This window comes from Gobio gobio (genome assembly GCF_949357685.1).
Source record: "Gobio gobio genome assembly, chromosome: 18".
Classification (NCBI taxonomy): domain Eukaryota; kingdom Metazoa; phylum Chordata; class Actinopteri; order Cypriniformes; family Gobionidae; genus Gobio; species Gobio gobio.
The window spans coordinates 6289480-6300091 of NC_137111.1; positions in this window are offsets into that span (position 1 = coordinate 6289480).

The window sequence follows — 10612 nt, forward strand, 5'->3', positions numbered from 1 at the left end:
GCCCTTGCGCCCCTTCGGCAGCACGGGGTCCGCATCCTGAACTACCTCGACGACTGGCTCATACTGGGTCCCTCTCGAGAGCAGGTTTGCGGACACAGAGATCTGGTGCTCCATCACCTAGCCCGTCTGGGCCTTCGGGTCAACTGGGAGAAGAGCAAACTTTGCCCCGCGCAGAGGATCTCTTTTCTCGGTATGGATATCGACTCGGTCGCCATGTGCGCGCAGCTTTCGAGCGAGCGCGCGCAGTCTCTGCTGACTGCCCTTCGACAAGTCGAGGGCCAGAGTGCGGTTCCACTGAAACATTTCAGAGGCTCCTGGGGCATATGGCATCTGCAGCCGCGGTCACGCCGCTCGGATTGCTTCATATGAGACCGCTTCAGCACTGGCTACGCGATCGAGTCCCGAGATGGGCATGGCGGTCTGGCACGCTCCGGGTACTAGTGACTCGGGCCTGCTTACAGACACTCACCCCGTGGTCGAACCTCAAGTTTCTACGGACCGGAGTGTCCTTAGAACGAGCTTCCAGGCATGTTGTTGTGACAACAGATGCATCATCCACGGGCTGGGGTGCCATGTGCAATGGACAAGCAGCCGCGGGCTCCTGGACAGGACCCCAGCGCCTTCTGCATGTCAATTGCCTCGAGTTACTGGCTGTACGGTTCGCCCTGCACCGCTTCCGAGCGTTGCTGAAGGGTCAACATGTGCTAGTCAGGATAGACAACACGGCCGTAGTAGCGTACATCAACCACCAGGGCGGTCTACGCTCCCACCGTATGTCTCAACTCGCCCGCCATCTCGTTTTGTGGAGTCAGAAGCGCCTGAGGTCCCTTCGTGCTGTCCACATCCCTGGAGACCTGAACTGTGCAGCCGACGAGCTGTCACGGTTTCAGCCTCTCCCCGGAGAGTGGAGACTCCACCCCCAGACGATCCAGCTGATATGGGAACGGTTCGGCGACGCACAGGTAGATCTGTTTGCCTCCCAGGACTCTTCCCATTGCTCCCTGTATTATTCCCTGACCGAGGGCACCCTCGGCACGGATGCACTGGCGCACAGCTGGCCGTCCGGGCTACGCAAGTATGCGTTTCCCCCAGTGAGCCTTCTTGCACGGGTACTGTGCAAGATCAGGGAGGACAAGGAGCAGGTCGTCTTGGTCGCCCCGCTTTGGCACGGCCAGACCTGGTTCCCAGAACTCTTACTCCTTGCGACAGCCCCTCCCTGGCCTATCCCTCTGAGACCAGACCTTCTGACTCAGAGACGGGGCACCTTTTGGCACCCGCGTCCAGCGTTCTGGAAGCTCCACGTGTGGCTTCTGGACGGGACACGGCAGGTTTGAGTAGCCTTCCACCTGCGGTGGTCGCTACCATCACTTCCGCTAGAGCTGAGTCTACGCGACGTCTCTACGCGTTGAAGTGGAACCTCTTCGTCACATGGTGCTCTTCCCGCCAAGAAGACCCCTGGAAATGCCCGATCGGGTCCGTGCTATCGTTTCTCCAGGAGGGGGTGGAGCGAAGGCTGTCTCCCTCCACCCTGAAAGTGTACGTGGCCGCAATATCTGCCTACCACGATCTCCTGGGAGACAAAAAGGTAAGTCAGCACGACCTGGTCATCAGGTTCCTGAGGGGAGCGAGGAGACTGAATCCTCCTCGCTCTCCTCTCGTTCCCTCTTGGGACCTCTCAGTAGTCTTAAGTGCTCTGCAGAGGCCTCCCTTTGAGCCTTTGCGGTCGGCCGAGATTAAGTTCTTGTCTATGAAGACGGCTCTGCTGACCGCATTGGCCTCGCTTAAGAGGGTCGGGGACCTGCAAGCATTTTCGGTTGACGAAGCGTGCCTTGAGTTCGGGCCGGCTAACTCTCACGTGATCCTGAGACCCCGGCCTGGATATGTGCCCAAGGTTCCTACCACTCCGTTCCGAGATCAGGTGGTGAACCTGCAAGCGCTGCCTTTGGAGGAGGCAGACCCAGCCTTGGCATTGCTCTGTCCAGTACGCGCTCTCCGCGCCTACGTAGACATGACGCAGTGTTTCAGGACCTCAGACCAGCTCTTTGTCTGTTATGGTGGAGAGCGGAAGGGAAGTGCTCTCTCAAAGCAGAGGTTGTCTCACTGGGTGGTGGACACCATTGTTTTGGCTTACCAGCAGCAAGGTCGACCATGTCCCCTTGGTGTGAGGGCACACTCCACCCGGAGTGTGGCCTCCTCTTGGGCTCTAGCGCATGGCGCCTCGCTAACAGACATCTGCAGAGCTGCAGGCTGGGCGACACCCAACACATTCGCCAGATTCTACAATCTCCGAGTGGAGCCAGTGTCCGACTTTGTACTCGCCCCCCCGAGGGGCCGGTAATGGACCACGCTCAGGTGTCTTCGCTTGCTCGCCATTCCACTCCCATGACTGGATACGTGCGATATTTTCCTCAGGTGAGCTCCCCGAGAGCCCTGAGCTCCTCCAGCACTGTCGACGCCGACATCAGTTCAGTCTGCCCTTTCGAGCCCAGACCCTCATGTCCGGCCAGGTGCTCCGTGTGCATGGTTCCCCTCTGGCGACCCCCACACGAGTATTCCCACCGTAAGCCTCCTCAGTGAGCAGGTGTCTTTCCCTTGGCAAGTCCCTGCCACCCCTAGGGTTAAAAATCCACCTTCGGCTGGTACCCTAGAGATCTTCCATATGCAACCCTCAGCGGGTCATATGTGTATTCTCTAAGTCCTCCCTACGGTAGGCATCTTGGCATTCCCTCACTGGGATATGCTTCCCAGTGTACCTTGGTAATCCTGTGATAAGTGGGAGTCCTAGGGCCTTAAGTGGCGGGATCTCACACTTACGCAGGGCACTGGTTGACAGCTGAGTGGCGCTGTTTTACAGGTTCCCCCATTCGTTAGTCACTAACGTACGTCGTAGTGACTGAACGAAAGGGAACGTCCGGTTACGTATGTAACCCTCGTTCCCTGAGGAGGGAACGGAGACGTACGTTTCCTTAGCCACGTCAGCTGTGCTGCCTGGAACGCTAGGAGTTCAGTCTTGGCTCCTGCAGCAGTAACATAATGCGATGTTCGCAGCGTACTTCCTTATATACCCACGAGGTGGGGCGGAGTTACGCATGCAAATTCCGCATGCCCATGGCATTGGCACTGCCATTGGGCGCTGTTGAATACGATGAAGATGATTGGCTTCTAAGCGAAACCCCCATTCGTTAGTCACTAACGTACGTCTCCGTTCCCTCCTCAGGGAACGAGGGTTACATACGTAACCGGACGTTTTGGGGTTCGGCCGAAATACCGAATCCACTGGTTAAGATTCTGCCAAAACCGAAACCGAATACCGAATCCTACTCCCATCCTCAGTCCATTATCACAGTAAACACATTAATGAAGTAAACAACGTCCACAGCAGTGTATTTTAAATTTTATTTAATTTTAAATGTAAAAAAAAAAAAAAAAGGATAGACAATATTATTCCAGGATGACTGTCCTTCCTTTGCCGTAGCTGAAGTTGCTGCATTGGCTGCTGTCTGTAGATTCCCTCATGCACAACTCATATTCTTTCAGATGTTTCATACGCAAATGTTTTAACAGCGGCTATTGTTTAGGGTCCTTGCCACCACGAGACAAATCGGCATTGAAGATTGAACATATAGCTTGACTTGAATCGCCTTCTTTTGACTGAGAGTACTGCCAAACAACACGTTTACTGATCACGAGTTCCATTTTCACTTTCTCACAGCCTGCATCCGAACGGTCCACCTAGTAAACACCTTCCCATAATCCACGGCAGAAACCGAACCCTGTCAAAAAGCCCAATATTCGGCCGAATCCGAAACCGAATCCTGGATTCGGTGCATCCCTATTAAAAACCAATAGACTGATGAAAATGCGGGATATTTTGTGACATACGGGACCAGGGGTGAAAATGCTGTGCGGTACAACGCAAAGTGGGACGGGTGGTCACCCAAGAGTGTACGAGCGTTGTGCACTGTCTATAGGCTCATATTACTAACACACCCTTTAAATAACACAAAGATACTGCACTATTGACTTTAGAGCAGGTTTGTGTGGGTCAATGGTCAGTGGTTTTCAGTTCCTCAAAATAGCAACACTCCAACAATGCTCCTGATCACACCTGGTGTTCAGACCAGATGCCCATGGGCGAACAGAAGCACCAGTGCATTTTATATTTAAACAACGTGAACATGAGAACTGGGCTGAAACTAGCAAAACACACTTGCGTTGGGCCTGTCGTCACACTTTGTGTGATAGGGCCCTTCATGATTGCACTTTATTTTACAGTACATGTACTTACCAACACTGAAAAAACAGGAAAACACATATTGTCCGATTTTACTTAATCATATTATTTGCGATCTACACAACAAAATTTTGTTTCTCTTCTAAACGTGATTTATTTGCTTTCCATTAATGCAATTCTCTAAAATGTGCAATCTACTAGATTAAATTATTTGGGGTGAATGCGAACCAATTAATTACTCGAAAATGATTTTTGCTGAAAATGTAGTTCCCAGCATGCTTTGCTTGGGACTTGACGAGTAGAGTAAAATTGTTGAAATTAAGTGTTATTTTATGTGTTTTTGGGCAAAATGAGAAAAGGGGGAGACCTTAATATTGTTTAATGGTGTTTAATGTTTAATTGTGATGGAATTATTAGAACCATTTAAATTATGGGTTACCATACACTCTAAAAAATGCTAGGATAAAAATAACCCAAGTTGGGTTGAAAATGGACTAACCCAGCAATTGGGTTGTTTTAACCCAGCGGTTGGGTTAAATGTTTGCTTAAAACAACCCAATTGCTGGGTTAGTCCATTTTCAACCCAACTTGGGTTATTTTTAACCCAGCATCTTTTAGAGTGTATGGAGAAGAGCGGAGCGATTGCTTAGGCTGTGGACTGATACAGCACACGTCATTAAAGAGCACTTCATACTCAGCACTTGGCATGGTCATTATGTGCTATTGCTGGCTAATAGAATGGAAGCTAGTTAGTAGAGCATTATAGATCAGTCAAGTGACAACAGAAATATACATAAATAAAATAAACTTGTGTTTTGTGATTTGATTAAAGAGGCAGGGTCTCAAGCCCCCCGTGCACACCACTGTTGTTAAGGAGCCATATTAAAATCATTGTGAGACTACTCAATTCAGCTACTAAAAAATTACTTCATTCCATTATGTTGAAATTATGTTAACACATTATGTTTGTTTAACTTAATTTATTCATGTGGAACCGATGTACATGATTAAATCATGTAAATCCAATACACCATGAAGAAAGCACTGGGTAATATAAGGTTTAGGGTTGGTTCAGGGTTAGTGCCTAGTTATTACCCAGTTTTTGCAATTACTGTAATAAGTACATAGTATGATCATGGCTAACAGGACTGTAAAATAAATTGCTACCCACTATATTCATAATAAAATTTTATAATAAAACATTAGATAGAATATGAGTTCAAACTACTAGTTTGAATTTGTGTTTCCACAATATCCAAAAACATATTTCATGTTGCACCTACATGCCAAACTTTAATCTTAAAGATCTTTTTTAGAGATGCACAGATATATCAGCCAATAATCGGTATATCGGCCGAATAAAAGCTATCATTTTCACTATTGGCCATTGGGGCGGATTATATCAATCAAAAGCGGGCAGACTGAAACTCATACTGTGTGTGAAGAACATCTCTCTTGTGTTGAATTTAGGGCAAGTTAATTTAGCAAAAATGCATTGGCACTTAAAAAATCATTCATAAAAGCAGTTGTATTTGAATCACACATAGTGTCTCAGTGTTGGGGAGTAATAACTACAAGTAGCGACGCTGCTAACTTAATGTTGCATTTACCACAGGGAATTTATCCAGTGTTCACAGTTCTTTAGTTAGCTGTAAAAAACACAGGAGATGAGCGTATTTACTGGTAATGATATATGTGTGTTTGAATAAATGTAAGTGTTTATGAAAACTACCTTGAGTTGTATACAAACATTTCACTTTTTAAGTGTAATTTTTATATCTGAAAATCAATAGCAGTTGAATATAATACCTCTGTTGTTAATTTTAACCAGGGCCGGCCCAAACCCTTATGGGGCCCTAAGCAGAATTTTTTTTGGGGCCCCTTGGCGCCACCAATACAATTGACTATTGTCAATTCCTGATAATTCGCACATCAATGTTAGTTGTTGCTGTGTTGCTTACATAATGTCTGCCTATCATGTTTTTACCCTTATACAATTTTTAATTGTGACAGTAGCAAACCCACAAGAGTGGTCAGGTGTTAATATTCAAAGCCTTACAGTACTACAGTTCAGACTGGGATATGGATGTTTTTTTTATTTTTTTTATTATTCTTTTAAGTAGCCTAGTCTCTTATGCTGAATATGCTCACTTTTCCCCAGGATTCTTTGATGAATAGAAGGTTCAAAAGAAGAGCATTTCTCTGAAATAGAAAGCTTTCAAAAAATCCTAAAAATATTGTACACAACTGTTTTCAACACTGATAATCATAAATGTGTCTTGAGCATCAAATCCTCATATGAGAATGATTTGTGAAGGATCATGTGACACTGAAGACCGGAGTAATGATGATAAATTCAGCTTTGATCACAGGAATAAATTACACTTTACTATATATATTCACATAGAAAACCTTTTAAATGTCTAAATAAAACTTCCAAAAAAATTAAACATCAAAGAAAAAACATCTACTGAGAAACTGGAAGCTATGCTGTACTCCGTCCAAAACATGCAGCCCGTCAGACAAGATATTAACAATAAACCAGCGCATTCTCAAATCCATCCATTCATAAAAAGGTTATCGGGCAACTGACGAGTACGTTTTAGCTGGTTTTCTCGCACTTTGGAATTTGAACCCTGGCTAACAAGCGAATATTATCCGGCCGCGGGCTTGTGCAGCGCTGTCAGAATCAATCCGTGCATATATTAGGAAACTTTTCGCCATTTCGTGATTTCAATCATCATAAAATAACATATAGGCTACAGCAATAAGTCATTTAATGTGCTCTCGGGGGCCCCCTGGTGGCCAATGGGGCCCCTAAGCAGCCGCTTAATTCGCTTATGCCTTGGGCCGGCTCTGATTTTAACCTCTAATATTATAGTAATGTACCAAAAGAGCGGGTTCCCTGTGTAACGGAGATATTTAGTAGTGGTGCATCTCTATTCTGTTTATATGTACCCTAAATTTGCGAAAAATTTTTGTGTTTACCAATTTTTTTCCCATGTATTCCAAACTAATTTCAGTGCCCACGTCCAGCAACAAGCACAAACATTTGTCTTGATGACATATCTATAAAAACAAAATGTCAAAGCCTTTTTAGTATATGATGTAAATAAACATCGACATGTTCGTACGAAAAGCTGCTTTTGATTCTGACTGAGAATTGGATTCAAATTGGCTAAAATCTGACAGATTTTGATCTACACCACCCTTTCAGATTGATATTTGATTCAGATCGAGTGTGAGGTGTTGACATCAATGCTTTTCAGTCCGAATCAATTCGATTATAAACAGATTATCAGTTTGCATGTAAACATAGCCTTATATTATCTGGGTGAAAAGTGAATAGTTACATTTATTAACCCTCTGGTGCTCTTCGTCATTTTTGACCGAAAAATGTTATGTTAAAAATCACTGCTTCATCGGAATGATATGAAACTTGGTGACTTTTCTAGCATTAGGTAAACACACAAAAAATTGGGGTCATGGTTTGAGCATGCTAATTGGTCGTAAAAAAAAAAAAAAGTAGCGTTCATTGTCTTCGGTCATAAATGAGAGACCACAGGAAATCGGCAAAAACACATAAATTCTCCAAATATTTGTGTATTCAATCTACAAATCGGCCACGATGCTGAAAAAAAGTACAGAGCAGTAAAGGGGTGACACTCTAAAACATCAAGAGTGTGATATTGACACATCCACACACACACACATACACACAAACACACACACACACACACACACACACACACACACACACACACACACACACACACACACACACACACACACACACACACACACACACACACACACACACACACACACACACACACACACTTGTACACACATACACCTATGAAAAACTGAACCTATGAACCACATTTAGAATTTTAAAAATTCACAGCTTCATCAGAATGATATGAAACTTGGTGTCTTTTCTAGCATTAGGTATGTAAACACACAAAAAAATTGAGGGTATGATTCGAGCATGCTAAGTGGTCATAAAAAAATACTCCCACTTGTGCTCTTTGGTCAAAAATGACCACCATATGAAATGAATCGGAAATCTGCAAAAACACAGATTCACAGAAGACAATCTATATTTATAAAAATAAAACATAAAATAAAATGTATAATAAATAGTCTTTGAGATTTTTTAAATATATATTCATATCCATCAACAACAACAAAAAATCATTAAATGTGTTCAAAACAGAACTAGGGAATTCTCCATAGAGACCTCTAGTGATTACACACATGGTTGCAGGATTTCTTAAATAATTCCAAAAGAGGGGCTAATCTGCCTTCAAAAAATATATATTTTGAAGGCCTAGTCTCTATTTTAACCTGAAATACTGCAATAATTAAAAAATAATCATAAAAAAAATTAAAATTTTTCAATGGCAAAAATAAACCATAATTATTGTATAAATATTAAAAAATACCATCAAATCATCTCAAAATACAAAATGAAAAAGAAAAAATATTATTGAAGAAAAATAAATTGAGTTGGTTTTACTGGGGTGGAGGAAGTTTCATTTTTAGGTGTCCGGTCACTTATGACCCGGGAAGACAACCAATGCAACCCCTAAACGCAGAGCACCAGAGGGTTAATAATAGTAGTCAAATATCAAAACCAATCGATAATTGAGCAATTCTGTGTTTCTTGTATCACTCCCCGGTCTCTTTCTTCTCACATAATAAAATAACAGTAATAATTATTTCATTTATGTCTCGTATCCTTCATGTCGAGATCCTTATCCCTTATAGCTATTTAGCAATAATGATCAACTGACGGACGGTATATAATCTGTGTGTTATATGTTCATGGTCTCTGGGTTGAGTGTGTATTTTAAACAGCCTGTCGACCGTGAGGTTTCAAGGCTTTGCTCGGGCATCAAGCAGTCGTCAGGCGCTTTGGTCTGATTGAAAGGAATGTTGTTTTATTTGTGTTCCTCTCTGAAGGAAAACGCCGATTTCTGTCACGAGAGAGCACAGAGACAATGAGAGGTGGAGAGAAACACTTTTCAGCCTTTTTTTTATTTCAACGCCAACACGCCCAGACAACAGCGGCCTTTCAGCTAATTAAGCTGTTTTAAAAAGGGCTGGTCGACCAGTGACATCTTGGTGGGGTATCAGGGAGTCAATGGGGCGGTACAGAAGGGGAGACATTTATGGGGTGGCTTTCCCCATTGTTTCCAACCTGGCAGGATCTTTTCTACTTGGCCGCCTCTGCCTCAGTGACCTGTACAATGACAAGAATGCAAAGGGTAAACTCTGTGTTCGCCACAAAGGGGACAATTGCAGAATAAAAATTTCACGCTGCTGGGCAATGCCTCTCCTCTGCCAAGATTCCACAGATATTTCAGCCCAACACAACTTCATGGTGCTTGGACCAGGGATCGCTGGTTTGGCCACAGGACCAGCATGTTGTTTTGTCTTAGTAGTACATTGATGGAAGGTTATTGTCATGGAGAAGGGTATCATGAGCTTTCTGCATCTATATGCATTTTAAAATTGGATTTAACTACGACTCAATAAACTCCTAATTACTGCTTATTGATAGTTAATAAGGTAGTTGTTAAGTTTAGGTATTGGAAAGGATTAAGGGATGTAGAATATGGTCATGCATTAAAGGGTTAGTTCATGCAAAAGTAAAAATTAGCCCATGATTTACTCACCCTCAAGTCCTCCTATGTGTATATGACTTTCTTCTTTCAGACGAATATAATCGGAGTAATATTAAAAATGTCCTGGCTCTTCCAAGCTTTATAATGGCTGTGATTGTTGCTTCGTTTTTGAAGTCCATAAAAGTGCATCTATCCATCATAAAAGTGCATCTATCCATCATAAAAGTGCATCTATCCATTATAAAAGTGCATCTATCCATCATAAAAGTGCATCTATCCATCATAAAAGTGCATCTATCCATTATAAAAGTGCATCTATCCATCATAAAAGTGCATCTATCCATTATAAAAGTGCATCTGTCCATCATAAAAGTGCATCTGTCCATCATAAAAGTGCATCTATCCATTATAAAAGTGCATCTGTCCATCATAAAAGTGCATCTGTCCATCATAAAAGTGCATCTGTCCATCATAAAAGTGCATCTATCCATCATAAAAGTGCATCTGTCCATCATAAAAGTGCATCTGTCCATCATAAAAGTGCATCTATCCATCATAAAAGCGCATCTATCCATCATAAAAGTGCATCTGTCCATCATAAAAGTGCATCTGTCCATCATAAAAGCGCATCTGTCCATCATAAAAGTGCATCTGTCCATCATAAAAGTGCATCTATCCATCATAAAAGTGCATCTGTCCATCATAAAAGTGCATCTGTCCATCATAAAAGCGCATCTGTCCATCA